This window comes from Taeniopygia guttata, chromosome 7, assembly GCF_048771995.1.
Source record: "Taeniopygia guttata chromosome 7, bTaeGut7.mat, whole genome shotgun sequence".
In the NCBI taxonomy this organism is placed as follows: domain Eukaryota; kingdom Metazoa; phylum Chordata; class Aves; order Passeriformes; family Estrildidae; genus Taeniopygia; species Taeniopygia guttata.
The window spans coordinates 16,315,863-16,333,711 of NC_133032.1; the positions used below are offsets into that span (position 1 = coordinate 16,315,863).

The 17,849-nt window shown below is 35.2% G+C and overlaps 1 protein-coding gene across 1 annotated transcript in view; it reads right to left on the reverse strand.

The window, feature by feature from the left end:
• LOC100217844 (neurabin-1) overlaps positions 1-11,755 on the reverse strand; it is a 58,365-nt gene extending 46,610 nt beyond the window's left edge. Inside the window, exon 1 of the mRNA XM_072932253.1 lies at positions 11,719-11,755. The gene's annotated coding sequence lies outside the window, so the exon portion shown is untranslated. The remainder of the gene's footprint in view (positions 1-11,718) is intronic.
• Between the last annotated feature and the right edge of the window lie 6,094 nt (positions 11,756-17,849).

A 17,849-nucleotide genomic window follows, 5' to 3' on the forward strand; every position in this document is an offset into this window, starting at 1 on the left:
ATTTCACTCTTGTTGATTTGATAGTTTTGTCTCTGCTGTGAAAGTTTTGCACACATGGTGTAACTACCCAGATTTTCTGGGAAAATACTAGAACCAGTTCCATAAACATAGCAAAACCCTTGGAAATTATTCCAGAAATAGTATCTTTCAGGCATGTATGAAAAGGCATGTGATGTGGAAAAGAAGTTGAGTTGAAATAAATGGCAATATGCCATGCTCTACTAATAAGTTGATTTACTTAACATTCAATTCACATTAGACTTCACAGATGTTCAAAATATGACCAAGTTAACTCTACTGGAATCAGACTCTGCATATTTGGCCTCACTATGCAGTACTGCTTCTCTGTGTGCCACAAAGCCTTAGTTCACTTTCACAAATCGAGGCAGAAGTGTTGAGCTGGTTATGCTTGGTGTAGGCTCCTTCACACTTATTTCAGGCGACGGAAATGAGCACAGCTCTGCCGACACTGGAACCATACTCACAGACACTATTACTGTGAAATTTGACCCTTTCTGGGTATAGGGGAATTTAGAAAAATTACAGGATAGGAGGGCAATAGTAAAGTGTTATCTTTAAACTTGTTTGAGTGCCAGTGTGGTTATATTTGAAGATTTTATTAGATGTCACAAGGTGAGAGCTACATAGCTTGTTCATCACTCTCCTTAGCTTATTCCTAGCTAACAAAAGCCTGTAGTCATAAAAAGTTGTTATTGTGCTTGTTCACAAAGTTCCTTTTGTACTTAAATACATGCACATAAAAAAGAGAGGAATTCTTTGAGCCATCTTCTCTTTATAAATAAGATACTGTGACTTAAAGCTCCTTCAAATCAGTGCAAAAATACATATTCATCCATTTGTCATTATGAAGTTCATGTGAAAAAAACCTGTAATCAGTCACAGCCATGGCCTTTTCTAAATTTTCTGCACCCTGTAATCTGTCCACTAACCACACCTCTCTGTGGGTTTTTTCTCAAGCCCCGAGCTAGGCACTAGGAAACAATCAAAAATATTTTTCTTCTTACTTCAAAATTAATTGAATTAAAGGTACAAAATTAGAAACTTTCAATTTAGAATTAGATTAAATTTTTGATGATTAACTGTTAAAATAAAAGTTTTAAAGGAAAAAATTATCATCAAATGAAAAAAAACCCACCATATTTCATGCCAGTCATTTCTATCCGTGATTTTTCTGCCTAGGGAAAAACCAGTTTTAGAAAATATTCTTGCAAAGAAAAGCACTTAGAATAGATTTAAAGTCAGTAGGTATATCTGGCTCGTCTTTGTTGGACTTATGGACTGTAGAGGAGATCCAGAGCTTTTGTAGGTAGTAGGTCTGAAAATCTGTTCAAACCTCTGTTTTATCTAACAGGTGCAGCCATCAATGCCTCATCACATCTCAATAAAACTATTATTCTATAAAACATACTTAAATTGAATGTATAAATTTCTTATATACCCCAAAGTTCCACTGTTCATCTTCACCAAAGACTGTATTTTATCTTGCTCTAGAGGCTTCTTTCTGTTTTGCAGTCATTTTATTTAGCCTGTCAAGACAACAGTGTGAGGTCACCATTGTGTCATCTGTTAAACCTCTTTGGGTTAGTGAGTCTGCAACTCACTTCAGCTCAAATATTATTAGAACATGCTCAAAAATGAAGGTAAGTCAGGCCAAGTCATACTTCCCCAGCATAGGACAGGTTCTATGATCTATTAGTATCAGATTTACTATTACAGATAATACAGCTATTATTCTCTCCTAGGTTTATTATAGAAGTCCTTAGAAGCCATTTCAAGCTAATCTTAAAATATTTGCATATGAATATCTGAATTTACACTAAAGTCAGCATATCTACGTGGCATGAAATCATTTCACTTATAGTACTGGAACAAATGTGGGGAAAATGCCTGTAATCTGAAGACAAAAGTACTTTGTATGACATATTTTCTAATTGGTAAAACATGGAGAAATTATGAGTAGCACTGGATACAGCATGTGTTCAATTTCTTATGAAGTTTTTTGAAGTGAACACTTTTACAGTCTTTGTTGATAAATATGTGATCTGCTTATTTCCAAGAAATCCTGGGCTTTATTTACTTCCGTATTTTTGCTATACAATTGCATTTAGTTTGGCATCTCTCATACAAACCATATTCTCTTAACTAAAAAAAACCAACAAAACATAGTAAGTTTTTAGCTGACTGTTGATAAAGGTACTTCCAAGCTTGTCTTCAGAAAGGAAAGGAAATCTAAATATTGCTAGATGTCTGCATAGATATGAGTTAGGTCCTCAGAATTTCTTTAGCCTGTATTTTCTTAAATATTATAATTTCGTCCCAATATCAGACCCTAAAGAATGCCAGTACTCACTGACTCCAATTGGACATCAAACCACTGACCACAACTGTTTGAGTGTGACCGTCCATCCAAGCCCTTATCCACTGAGTACTCCATCCATCAAATCCACACCTCTGAAGTTTAAAGACAAGGATGTCGTGCAGGGCAGTGTCAAGTGCTTTTTGATAGGTAGATGATGTCAATCTTTCTTTCCTCATCCACCACTGCTGTAAATCCATCATAGAAGGTCATCAAATTAGTCAGTTATGACTTGCCTTTAGTGAAGCTTCCTTATTTTCCATGTGCTTTTCACATATTTCCTCAGGGGTGGAAATTGACCTCTCCACCCTGTCCCTGAATTTTTTTTTCCTTTAAGCAGGTTTTGCATTTGAATTGAGTAATGTTGCACATCAGCAGATATAGCCTCATTTAAAGACCTGAAAATTTCCAGACTCTAGTAAGTAATCTGTTCATTCCTTTTCAAACAAATCCTATTAGTTCATTTCAAAATACATTCATCCTCTTAAACTACAGTAATGTTGTTCTGCTGTGAAGGCCACTATGAACTGATACCATTTTTGGGAGGCTGGGATGTTCAACCAGCAGGAAATTAATGAAATCAAGAGGGAAAAGAAGCTGATTTTGTGCCAGTGCTTGGAATATCAGTTCTGCCAATTGACTGTCATCCACTACTAACAGATGTGCTATAAAAGCAGATGAATTTTATTGTTAGCATATTGCTTGGCAGCCAGAACCAATTACAGAATGGAGAATTGAACCTTTATAACACAAGAATTTGCATATGGACATTACGTGTACTTACATATAGTGATAAGTATTTTCAAATTGGTTAAAGGAAGGCCTGAATAAACTCACATAATGTTAGTATGCATTAGCATAGCTCCTTATTTCACACATAATACAGAATATTTTCACCATTATATTTTAGTCTGATGCTTTATTTTTGCTGACCATATTTCATACTCTTTATAAATGATTTTCAAGATAGAATACACTTGGATTCCTCACAATAAAAATGTATAATGATTTCCAGGAGGAGAAAAACCTTTTCTTTAACAGAACATGAGTTAAAAAAGCAGAGCTTGGTTTAGTTATATCACATTGAAACATTTACATTTAAAATAAGTTCTAATTCATACAGTGGTATCTTAAAATACTTTACTGTAAGTCTTGAAACAAATGTTTCAAAACTAATTTATATACTACATATATTCATACCTGTACACAAACACATTTCATTTTAAGTTAATCGCATTACTGGCAATATTTAAAAGAATTAAATTTGGTTTTACTAACGGCAGGAGCTATTAGAACATTTTCTCTTAAGTCAGATATTGAAAACTTTCACGTAGATGCAGTATGTAGAAATACCCTCACTTTCTATCAAGCAAATAAATAAATATTTCTATACAAATTTAATTTGCTTTATGTTTACAAATATGTAGCGATAACTCCTTCCTTTCCTTTGGGAAGTCCTTCCTTCCCAAATTACATTACATTAAACATACTTCCTTGCTATGACAGAAAATTACAGTTATACAATGTAACATGGGCTAAATATTGAAATATTTTTACACCAAAAGTCTCACTGACATACACTGGACATTTACCTGGGGTAAAAAAACCCCAAAAAACTCCAAAACCCACCCTTTAGATTTTTTACTTATTTGGTTCTGGAACAACCCAAACAACCGTATGTACTTAATCTATCTTTAAAGTTTTGCTCTGTTCTTTCCTCAAATGTTGAATAAATATTTGTTTTCTGTAAAATATATACCCAAGCTGAAGAACATAAGGTCTGCTTTGGCTGTTTTGTTGCATTCCTGTCATGCAAGACATTCATGTGTCTGATTTACCTAAGCTGTGAAGCAAAGCCAGTGCTGCTGCAGTACACTCTTTTTACAAACAAGTCTAAGATAATCTAAACACATTGCTGAAATTCACTGATCAGGTCTGATCATCTTACATTCCAAGCACTGCCAAATCCTCATCCACAGCTTTAACAAATTGAGTTTTCCCCATTCTGTATGTTCAGAAAGCCACAGCAATGGTCAGTCTCCCAATCTGTGGCTTTTAGATACTTTTATCCTAGACCCCCCTAAAATTATAGTCTTTCACTGAAGACTGTGATTGGGTAGATTCTGGTCTCCATAACATAATTTATTAATTTTCAAGGAAGCACATTTATACACTAATATGCTAAAAAGGTAAAGCTTATTATCTGCTTTCAATTAATAAAACATATTTGTTCAACATTTGTTCAATATTACCACAGTTTGCTCAATAAATGAGAACTTCACTGCAAATTTTTAAAATAATAGAAAAAGTAGAAGGAAAATATTTATTAGATAGTCTCTGCCTGTAGACAGACAAATTTTCAACAAGAACAGATTTTTAAACAAAGATTTATATTATTTATTAACTCTAAAACTGGGCATAGAGTGGTAAAAGAGGCGAGGAATGGACATGAACAAAAAAGGCCTTTATTTTCACAGCAAAATTTATGGACAGCTTTCAGTTTTCACTTCAAACCTCCTAGGTTCATAAGTTTGTTTGGTGGTTTTTTTTTTTTTTGTTTTGTTTTTGGGTTTTTTTGTTTGTTTGTTTGTTTTTTTGGTAAATGATGAAAATTCAGTTTTCCAAAGGTAAGATAGAACTTTAAGAAAAAAACTCCAAGACAACCAACCAGTTTATGAGAGTAATCTGTCATTGAAGAACCACTTTGATAGCAAATATTTGACCAGCCTGAACAAGGACCGTGCTTTTCTAGTGAAACTATTTCAATTTTCAACACATTTTGCTGCTCCCTTCCACTTTCCCCAGTGGTGGACACAAGAATCATGGATTCCCACTCAAGTCTGAGTGCCTTGCTGTACCACTTCCCAAGGTGTAGAGTCTCTGGGGCTCTTTGAGTAGCTAGACTGAACATTTTGAACATTGAATAATTTCATTGAAATGGTTGCTATTTGGTTTTTCATTTTTAAGAGAGTTGTGATTTTGCTCCCTAACCAGTATTGTAGCAGTAAAATAATACATTTCACAAAATACTCCAGAAAGAGCTAGTTCACTTAACAGAGCACTGTAAGATTATTTAATCTAGGATAACATCATTCTTTTATTGTCTACGATTATCTCTTGAAAAATATTACTCGTCTTTCTTCCCTGCTGTCTTTGCAAAGTACTCCCTCCCATGAAAAAATATAATTTCACAAGTGCTCACTGACTTAGCAAGACATATCTTGGGTTATAAGGGAATTGCAGGTGCAACTAATGGTCTATTCTCGATGTTTTGTGCTGTTTTGCATGACAAGTACTGGGAAGATCAGTCATGCTGTGAAGCCTGGATGTAGTAGGCAGACTTGTATGTGTTCATGCCATCAGCTGGATACAAAATGGAAGCAAATAAAAAACAAGGAAAATGGGTGGATAGAGCAAACTAAGGCAAACAGATTACTCACTTAGAATTATTACTGTTGGTGGCTTATTTTCTGCTTCCTGCTTCATTCATGTTGACTTTTAGGGTGTAAATGGGAATAATTTTGGTCCAATTTAGGAAGGTTTTATTTAGCTTCTTTTCTGGCTTCTCTGTGTGTGGAAATGAACAAGAGTGTGAATTGCTGCAGTTCTTTTTTATTTTGGAAAACAAAATCCACACAATTCTTGGAAACTGAGGAGTGAATAGGAGGTATTCTATATATTCCCTTAATCAGACTGCCAGTAGTAGCTTCTGCTTTGAAAGGGCTGCTTTAAAAACAACATGAAATCTTACAACCAAGCTAATTCTAATTCCTACTTTTGTTACTAAGTGACAAAGGAGAATGAACACTGTTCAGAAATATTATTTGAAAGCCTATTTCCTTATTAAATGGCAAACAAGCTTTCAAAGTGAAAGGCGAATGGACTTTGTTGATAGGAAGGCCTAGTGAGTACTTTAGGAAGGAAGGGTTTTCAAGAGCATCATAATGCCTGAAGTCATAATTCCTGAATCCAGGAAGCTGGATTTGTTGACCAAAATGTTCAAAATGGTTCTCACAAAGACTTATACCCTTAAGGACTTAAGTTATCCCACTTCTTGCGAGAAAGTAAAATTGATGTTATTAATCAAGCAGTAAGTTGCACAATAAGTGTGCTTAGATATATATATATATATATATATATATATATATATATATATATAAGCACACTTATATAAGCACACTTATTTGTATATATATATATATATATATATATATATATACAAAGTTATTTTCTAAGTGTTGTTGGAACAGCAATAATTTGTGTGGGTTTTTTCTACTGGTAAGTCATGCATAGCATGCTGAAAACGAGGGGGGTTGTATAAAATCCACACACTCCAAAGCAAAGTGATTTTTATAGCATGCTGCTTATGGCATAGAGGAAATCACTTATTTGTGTTAGCAACTAAAATAAAATTTAAGTTGTCTACAATTTAACATATATCTAGCCAGGCTTTTATGGGTAACAATGTTGGTATTCAAAGCACATAGACTAAAATTATGCATGCCCAATTATTTAAGAACCAACTTTGCTCTGAATCGAATTTTCCAAACATAGTAGCTAGAAATCAAATGGTATAACTTACTTCTATGTCACAAAGGTTTGTAATGAAAAGGAAAGGAGGGATAAAAAAAGCACAAAACATAAAAGAATGAGTCAAAATTGGATCTTGCCCTGAAAAATATCCAGAGTGTAATAATTGGTTTTAGTATAAATTGAGATTAGAATCTCTCCCAGATTGTGCAAGAAATTGGCCCAGGAGATGAGAAATATAATTCTAACTCATTCCATGGCCATATGATAACTCTGTTGAGCTGCACAAGAAGCTTGCTATGCATTATGTAATGCACATCTATACAAAAAGTTTTAGTACAGCTGATATTTCATAAGGGAGATTGAATTAAATTAAATATCTTTATTTCTTTTTTAATTCAATGAAATATCTGGGTAGAAGGGAACCGGCACAATCTCTTTTCCAAACAGCTCTCAGATGCTGAATAATGCTGATGGGATGCAAGGAAACTGAGCTGGAAGGATAGATGTATGCATTCTTTTTTTAGAATGTGAAGAGTAAACAAGTTAGTACTTTAATTTCATATCATCTTAGGTCAATGGGTTAATTCTTTTGAGACACACATTGGCACTGAAAAACACACAGTGCCTGTCTGAGCTGGGTAGCAGAAGGAATGAGACTTATTAACATGTAAATAGATTTATCTGAGCACTAAAATGAATATGCTAAATAAATAGCTGTGTCAGAGAAAATTATTGTAACAAGTGGACCCAGAAGACAAAGGATCACCTGATTAAGATGTTCAGAGTCAGCTTTCAAACACAATTAGAGATTATGGGAAGTAAATGGTGGGACATCAGTAATTTATGTAAGAGAAAAGAACAGCAATAATTGCAGATGTCAAAAAAAGGCTCTAGTTAGGCAAGAAAGACACATGCAGGAAGAGCTCAAACTAAAAATATGTTCAAGATTGGCAACAAAATGGGAATGTGGAAATTTAGAATATATTTTCAGTTATTTCATCACAGAAGTCTGCACACTGGCTGCACCAGCTAAATTTTCTGGCATCTGCACAAATATTGCTGTTATCATGTCCTTGAGGAAGGAAGTGGAAAGAAGAGCTTGTAAAGAGACAGATATCTGAAAAACCCATGCTTGCTGGTATCCTGAGGAAAGGAGAGTATGTACACCCTGTAACCATGGGTCAGTTACCCCCAGTGGTTTCCTTTCTACAAAGAAGTAGCAGATAGAGCTGCAGGAAGCTGGACAGGGCAGTAGAGTCCTCTGAGACCAACGGAAGCACCCAGATTTCTGCCATGCCAAGAGCCAGGTGTGACAGCCCAGGCTGCCTCTGCCAGCAGGTGCTTCACCATGGTGAGGGTGAAGGCACTGGTAAATTTGCAGTTGAACACTTTTCCATCATAGAAAAGCCATCTAGAGGTCTAATATCAAGCAGATTATAGTAAAGGCATGCTAAAATAATAGTCTTTATTGCCTATGGCATATTTTTCCCCTTTAAGAAATGTACATCAGAGACCTAAGAACATAAGTGGCATGGACCTATAAATGTAAATAGTATAAGCAACAAGGTAAAGAAAGTAAATCTAAGGAGCTTCAGAGCTAAGCTTACAGTAGAAAAAAAAAGAAGGAAGCATGTCCGATGAAGAAAGATGAGGCACTTATTCCAGAAATGGAAAAATGCCAAGCTGAGAGTTGCCACAACAGGCATTGGAAGACTTCAAATGAAAAGCTCTGGGAAGCATGGCAATTACTGTGCCTTGGTTCATCTCCCATGCTGCACATTTTAGAAAGCTAAATGCCTATCACGTGTTTCTTGAATAGCACTCCTCGTCACAGAGTTCCAGAACTGTTTCTAACAAGAAAACTCAGAAATAGGCTCATAGGCTTATTAAATCATCAATTCTGCTTGATAAAAAAAAAAAAAAATCAAAAACAAAGCAAACAAAAAACTCATCAAAAAACTATGTTCATGACATCAAGTCATTTTATTTTAGTTCAAAAAATACTGCATAAGCTCTTAGAAATCAAAATATAAAGTCCTTGGAAACAAACCTAATTTCAGTTTTGTGAAGGTCAATATTTTATGAAGTAGAATTTTAAATACATTTGGGGCATTTGAGTTTTCTCCTTCATGTCTTTTGTATTTAATTTTAAATAACATACTGATAGTAAAGTTAATAGTTAAGAACTTTTCCATTAATGTTAGAAGTATAATGGTACTGGGCCAAAACAGTTCCACAGATGACAATCTATATGGTAGACTTTAATACTCGATTAGAACATATTATCAAGAGAGCTCCCAGGAAATTGCTCAGAAAATAGAACAGTGATTTTCTTCAGTTTTTGACTTATCATATAGTACTCAATTATATTTTATAGTTAGACACTTAGAATAGGAAAGCTTTAGTCTTCCAAAATTATCTTTGTTCTTTGAAAGATGTTGTTTTGCCAATAGAAGATGATCAGAATGCTTCTGTAAGGAATGAGAAGATGAATTAACACATTTTGATAATTTGTTATATGACATAATGATTTAAATGTTTTCTTTCTTGAACAATGAAGAAAATAAACTCTTATTTACTCTAGTGATGATTAATAGAAGATATTTCAAAAATATTTCTCATAGATGAGTAATGAAGATGAAAGAGTTTACAAAACAGTTTAAGAGGTGAGTGTGATAGGGTAGCAGGACTGCCATATGAGGTCTAGCTCTTTCCCTAGAAATCACATCCAAATGGAGGACTAGCCCAGACTACATTTTTAAACTGCTCATAGACATTCTTCAGATTGCCACCATTTCAGACAGTCCCTTACAAAGTAAACACATAAACCTAAGAACTGATTCTTTGTGGTGCATCATTTACCTGCTGATCCATAGGAGAAATTGAAGGCCCTAGATATTTCAGGATCATTCATCTTCCATTATTAAATCTTTCTGATATTCTTTGATGTCTTCCTGGATTTGGCTATCCTAAATAATGGTGAATTTCCTCATATTCCTCTTTACCAGATCATGAATCCACACAAAATACCTGTTGTAATGTAGTTGTCTGGAACATACATTTGATCCGCTCATTATGTCACTAAAAGATTCATAAATAGAGAAGAAATCTGTTCCTGACATGTATTGGGTCAACAGACTACTGTTTTTATGCAATGAGCTAACTGCTCCATAACTTTTGCTTTTATAGCCAGATGGAAAAAGAACTGATGGAATTTGTGGCAGGAAGAATGCTAACCAGGCATTCATTTTGTTACAGATGTCAAAGACAGAGGTGCTTCTAGGTTATTTTCAGATTAATATTTTTAGTGTTTACAGAGTCAAACACAGAGACGTTTCTAGGTTATTTTCAGTTTAAAAACTGCAGTGATTGATTTAAAGTACTGCTATACTTACAACTAAAAGCTATTTGACTATGATCTGTGTCAAAGAAAAATGCCATTGTCTGGCTTTCCATTTAAAGAAAGATTTAATTATGCTTCAAGGTTCAGAATATTTTAGATGCAGCAAACATTTCCTACGTTCCTACATTCCTGGATTTCTGATTGTACTGCACCTGTTAAGCAGCTTGCATATCTAGTATAACTGAACATGGAGGGATTGTCTATATCATCAGCACTGGGGAGAGGCAAACTTTCTAAATGGGTCAGCCTTGCTTTCAGTCCATAGTCCTCCAACGACTGGGACATATGGAGCATATTGGTTTGCTCTAGGGATCCTAAAGAATCCTGTAATATCTTGCATAGCTGCTTTGAGATGGCTTCGTGGACACTGCTAGGAAAATTCTCAGGATGTCTTCTGGGTAGCATTGTCATTCAGAGGCTTTGCTGGACATAACCACTGAATTTGAGACCCCTCAGGTGATTGGCTGAGATACTGGCTCCTTATCTCAGCAGCATTCCAAACCAGTGGGATTGATGTATGCTTGGCTATATCTGCTGCATGCCACTGGGTAAGAAGCATAGGCATAAGGTAATAGTACACCTTTTTAAGCAAAGAAAACAACATTATCTCCAGATCAGTAGTCATCAGTCCTGCTATACATAGTCACTTGAGAACTGCCAAGAACAGAGAAAATCTTTTCCCCCAATTTGTATTACTCACTGTCTATTTTGTGAAGCAGTTGATACAGGAAAATAAAACTTGATTATTTAAATGCACTGATAACCATCTTTTTCCTTTCTAGCATGACATAAAACATGGCAAGGAGATATGTTGATTCTTGCAGGAATCAGAAGTAATTTTAGAAAACAGAATTAAATTATCACAGTTCCTGAGGCATACACAGTACCAGTGCTTGCATGGCTCGCTTCATGTCACACCCTAGAACTGCACTGAGACATTTACTTTAAATGTCAATGAGGTTCTGAAAACAATCTAAGTTGATTGCTGAAAATTAGCTAAACTTTCTTTATTCTTGTGGCTTGCAGTTCTAGAAATGAAATCAGAAATGTTTTATGTTGTAACTGGTTGAGCAAACTAGAGATTGATGTGGTTTTGTGGTTTCCTTAGTTGTACCAGGAACTAACCAAAATACCCACTGGTCTTCTTGCCGTGCCATTCTCTGTATTTCTGCACATTACAATATGGAAAGGGAACCTCTAAAACACTCAGAATTGCTTTTTGTTTGTTTGTTTCTAATTTCATTGCATTTTGCTTCACTTTTACAGTGGACTTCAAGTTTGCACTGTATAGATAATTTAAATGTCATTATTGAGTCATAATCAAACTTGCATCATAGAACTATAAGATGTTAAACATAACCTCAGAGCACAGTTAAGACAAAAGCATTACTTCTCAAACCCTTACCTCTTAACCTTATGGTATCTTGTTTTGAATTTAATGGCACCTTCCTCATGCAAGTAGAACATCTGAAATAGAAGAAAGAAAACAAAATTAAATTTTGCCCCTGCAAATAATTTTGGTAGAAAAGATATTTCCAGTCACAAGTATTAAAATAACCAAGTAAATTGTAGGTGAATTGAAAATTGTTTAATGTTCAAAATACTCTTGGTTAATGAGAGGTTAGTCTTGGAAAGCATTGCTGAAGTCTTGCCCTGTCTAATTCCTCCCCAGGCCTTTGCTGTTAGTTATGGGATAATAGGCTAATGTGAACTGTTGGTCTGAACTAATGTGGTTCCTTGAGAGAGGAAAGAGAACTTCAATGTTAAGCTGAAAGAAATAAAAGAATCAAGAAGGAGAGTGTGAAGAAAATGCAACTCAATCATACCTCCTGACTTTGGAAACAAAATCTGGGATACTTCAGAAAGAAACAAAAATATGTGAATCAGTCCATTACTAAGAGGACTTCAGAAAAGGATTTTAGATAGAAGGTAAAAAAAGAAACAAAGATAACATATCTATGAAGAGCCTGGATTAGACATAATAAAATCTTCTAGGATTATGAATTTAGTTTAGGATGACACTGGTACTTTCCTTAAGGGTCAGAATTTCATATTAGATACATATAAAATTTCTTACAATGTCAAGTTATGCTGAAATAAAGAACCAATCAAAATGCTTGCTATGCCACCCATGGACATTTGTCAGGGCTAGAAGAGCATCTCCTATTCATATGAAAGATCTTGTTTTTAAAGGTCTTGTTTAATACTTTTTAAATACTGTAGCAGGTATTCCTTTCCAGATACAGTGGGATGATCTGATTTTAGTTCACTTTAAATTTTGTAGCAGAAACGTTCTCTCCTATCCCAGTACTGTTTCCTAAGCGATCAGCATTCACACCTGCTCCTTCCCATTGCCCACACAGTCCTGCCTGATGATTTGACTTTTTCATTGTCTCTTGGTCCTCTCTGCCACCAAAAGAAATGGTAGAAAGGTATTGTTGCTTACTGATATGACATTGGCCAGAGATGCACCTGGATTGAAGTGCCTTTATCAGGACATTAAGAAGACTGTAGCTTATCAGCATTGCTCCTGCACTGAGGTCCTGTGGCTCAGGAGGGGTCTCTTCCTGGACAAAGATGGAACCTGCCATCCCTTCCCTAAAATAGCAACTTTTTGAATTATGAAGGTTTGGTGAGTTGACACCACTCCCATGATTAACATGCCACTTACATGAAAAAAATAACACCTGCACCCCAAATATTCTAGTCAGTGCATAGGAGCTGAGGCAGAGCACTGGTGCACACTTCTGAAGAACAGATAATTTGCACCTCATCGGTCTGGACTAGAAGCTGCACAAAACAGGTCAGACAGCACTGACTCTTCTGCACAGACCCCAGCTGTGTTGGGCTGTCCTGGCTTTTTTGACTGTATACAATTCAAAATATGGTTTCAAGGATTAGGATTTTTTTTTTTTTTCCTCCTCAGGAGGTTTCTGTCTCCTTTTCAAAGAAGGTAACAAACAACAGCATTTATGCAGGTAAAATTCTCTTAATTGCTGTACAAAATTTATTTTTCTTATGCGGAATTTCTGACACTACAACATCTCCCTCTAACCTGAGTTAATTTATATTTAAAATTTTGGGTTGGCTTTTCAACCTTCTAAAATATTCATTAATGGCTTTATTTAGTTTTTCAAATTATGTTAATAAACCAGAACAGTTTATTTGTATTTGTTAGCATAAAATCTTTAGCAAACCAACAACAAATTAAATGTTATTAATAAATAAATAGCATATTTTATGAAGTTAATCTGACTTAATATGTTTCTTTGTCACTGAGCAAAATTTGACTAACTCAAACAGTAAACATTTTCCACTAATCTTTTTTTACATATATACAACTTTAAAACTAGCTCCTTTGCAACTTAATAAAGTTAATAAACTTTTCTTTGTAAAATTAACAATTCTATTTTCTATTTTTAAGCCTTTCATTTGCTTTCCTCTACCCTGAAAATCTACAAAGTCTTGATTTTTAATGTTTGCCCTTTCATCCACTTTAACTATTTTTTAAAAACTTGTTTCAGCTCCACCTCTGTTTTCACTTCCTTTTAGTAATGCCTGAGTTCTTGTAATGGTGTGTTTCCATCCCAGGTGCACTTCCACGCGCCAAGCCTGGCTCAGACGTGTGGTTAATTGGCTGTGCAGGTGTATCCATGTGGAGTCACACACTGTTCCAAATCAACAAGCTTTGTAGAATGGTCAAATTACTCAGTCCAAAGGGAAAATATATTTTAGAAGGGAAAATATAGTTGAGAAGTGACCATTATAGAAGTATATAAGGGTTTTAAAGCTGAATTATTGCTGCTTTTGAATTACTGTGTGAACAGTGAGTTTTGTGATCTGACTCCTGGTCCTCAGGTGATAAAGCACCCTGTAGCATTTTTTGGAATAAATTTAATTTCATTCCAGGTGTGAATGTTTCAGCCAACTGTATGGCAGATGTTTCAGACTGGCCACTATGAAACTGAACTGTAATTAAAATTTCTTTTTCCACATGAGCAAGAATTTAAAAAAGAAAGGTACTTTTAACTCTGGAAAGTTAGGCTAGGGGAAAACCGAGTACTGTTTTTTCTATCTTATTTGTGCATTCCTTGCTCATGTCTTAATTCGTAAAGATAAAAAAAACCAACTTCTTTGTTCCAAGGTAAATAAAACTGGGAAGCTCTGTCTCTGTTTTGTATGGGGTTGTTTTGGTGGGTTTTTTTTTTAATTTTGTTTTTGTTTTGATTTTTTTCCTCTTGTAAAACAAGTAGAAAAGGAGCAGAAGCACAATCAGGTCAGGATGGTATAACCAAATCAGAAATCTCAATTGCTTTGCTTTGCATGGGTCTAATGTATGCTACACATGGATTGAAGCAAAGAATCTTCTTTGTCTTTCTCAGACATGCCAATACATGTTAGGACAGTTGTAGAGTACATACTGCAAAAGGGTAAACAGCAAACAAAAAGTGGGTAGACTTGCTTGTTTGGTATGTGTGAGGTACAGCATAAACACCCCAGCACTCACATTAGACACGTTTTCCCTCTGCTCATTTGCATTTGTTTTCAGCTAGAACGCTCTGTGCAAATGTGGCTAAAAACATTAGAATTAAAAAACGCAAACAGTTTTATTCAAATACCATCTCTATATACAAGCACCTAAGAAGGCATCTAGCATATAATGAATTGCTGTTTCCTACAATTATTCCTGTAGCCCAATTTATTTGCAGGAATTCAAAGACTAGTAAAATATTAAAACAATTACAGAATTATGGAACCATTCCTCCACTCCTGACACCCTTTTATGACTCTTAAACCCCTGTCTTTTGTTTGAACAAATGTAGAAAAAGATTGCTTAAAATGAGAACATGTGAAAGGGTTTGAGCTTGCTCCACTGAATGAAACAGAATGCAAGAATTTCAGAAATGGTTCTGAGGTGGAGTGGCACCTCTTCAACCAATTCTGCACTGAGCCAGGCCTGTTTGTGTACTCCAGCTGCCACTCAACAGGAGCACTGTGGCTTGCTTGGAAGCCCTTGAGTGTGCAGCAGCATAGCCATGACCCAGAATGGTTTGTATTTATTTACATATATTTTGTGATTATGATGATGATTGTAAAATGAAGGTGCTCTAGCCTATGGACTTCTATAGCACACTTTAAACAACTAAAAATCTTTATTCAGTCTGGTCATTGTCCATTTATATTTTCTGTCTTGAGGGACTTTTATTTTAAATATTATTACAACTACACTCACTTTGGACAATAATTGCCATGGGAATATATTTTATACAGAACAGAAAATACACCTTTGCCTAAGCTTTCCTCTCTAGTACAAGGCCTACCCCTCATTTAGCCTTGTTTTGAATAAATGTGATGTCATTGTTTAAGAGACAACACTTTTCACAAGACAGAACTGGTCATGATGCTTATTGACAGAAAAAGAAGTAGTAGCTAATGTTATCCTAATTATTTAAAACTCTTTTGAGTTGTCTTTATTCCAAATTGATTGAAATAAACTTAAGTAAGTAGTTTCATCTGGCTTTGGATCATGTTATAAACCTTTAACTTACACACACAGGCAGGAGTTCCCCATGTATGCTGAAGTCTGTTGGCACTTTTTCCTTGTTACTCAAGAAAGTAGGATAATTGTGAGGATTTTTTTCCCCTCATAATTAGAAGGAACAAATTAACTGCTGGATTGTAAATTATCTCCTTTTGGCCTTTGTCTGCAACAATACCTCTAACTTTAATGGATGTTCTACCATTACATTGCAATAATTGAAGAATGACATATATTAATGGGTGAATGATGTCCAGCCACCAATTCCATTACTGTACTGCTCTCATGTCCTCTGCAGGAGTTAAAAGATTAACCCACACCTGCGTCACTAGGGAAAAAAAAAAAAAAAAAAAAAAAAGATAAGTATTCACATTAAATAAACAAGGGAGGAAATTGTTCAGCCCATTGTCCTGGAAGCCACATACTATAGTAATCACTGTCAATGCAGTGTTCAATTTCAGTGTTTTATATATAAAAACTTAATACAGAAAATCTGTTTTTATGGCTGATATATTCTGATTTTGCAGGTTTGTTTCTTCTGAAATCTTTAACCAGTTTTTTTTTTCTTACTTCCATGTGTTATACAGTTCTACATAAGTAAGTTTTGACAGGATTCAAAACTTGGTTTTGAACATGTTAGGTTAAACAGAGTTCCTTAAGCAGACTTTCTCAAAATTAAGAGTTCTAGCCAATCTATATCTTCAGAGTGAAAAAATAAATATTATCATAATATTTAGGTCTAACTCAAATGCTAACACCTGATGCTACAGGAAGGCCACACAACTACAAAGGCACTTTCTGTTTGGCAAGTGAGATATACAGTGGGTTTTCTTCACCCTGAAGCTGTGCTATCCATAGAAACACTCAGCCAGGATTGCTCTATACCTAGTAAGAAAAGACCTTAACCTAAAGGGCTTGGCTGGAACAGTGTAGGCATTGATCTAGAGATTCATCTCAGCTTCCTTGTACTGTGGTCCTTTGTGATAATGTGGATGTTGGCAGAATTATTCTGAGAGTTTGGACCATTCCCCCCCCCCCCCTTTTTTTTTTTCTGATGTTCTAGGGTGCTAAACATGATGTTGAGACAATGTTTATTGACAGAAAAAGCAAGTAATAATATGAAGGATTAGTCGGCAAGAATCTTGTGATGGGGGAAATTACAGCTTCTAAAATTTAAGCTCATACATGGAGACCTGGTATTGCAGAATGAAGATTGATAGCAACTTGAATAACAAAGTAGAACAACAAAAGGACAAACATCATATGGACTACAACAGCTCAAATGATAATTTTAGCACGTAAGGAGAACATAAAGGTACTGGAAAGGGAAAAAAGATGAAGGGATAGAATGGCTTTCCCCTCTTCCCTCTCCTCTGTCCTGCTCTGGGCCCTGGCAGCAGCAATACACCTGCTGTTGGTCATTATCAGGCTTTTCCAGATGCTCAGGATTTCTCTAATACTCTTCCTTCATTCACTTTGCAATCAAAAGACTAGAAACTGGCCATACTGGAGGTTGTACAGATAAGAAGTATTTGAATACTTTTCAAGTAAAAAATTACAAGAGTGATTTAAGGGCTGAAAAATAATAGCAAAGCTTTAATGAAGTTCACTTTGTTTAGCTCTTAAAAGATGAGGCAAATAGCTCATTTGATCACAATCTATTGGAAAAATTACAGAAGACACGCAAATTTTAGAAAATGGATATTCAGCCAACTGCTGCAATACGAAATAAGAAATTGTAGCTAGGGCAGAAATTAAAGGTAAGCTTTTAATGGCTACAGTGATTAATGAGCTGGTAACCAAAGGCTGTGGCTACCAGTATTTCCAGTGATCATTTACTATTAGAAATTATCAAATCAGGAATGGGTATTTCAGGAAAGGTGCACTCTGATGCAAGCACAACTGTTGAAACTGTTTAATTCCTATTGAAACAGGAATTAAACTACTCTAGTCTTCTGTTCCCTGACATTGAGACTAGATGAGGACATTTGTCCCTA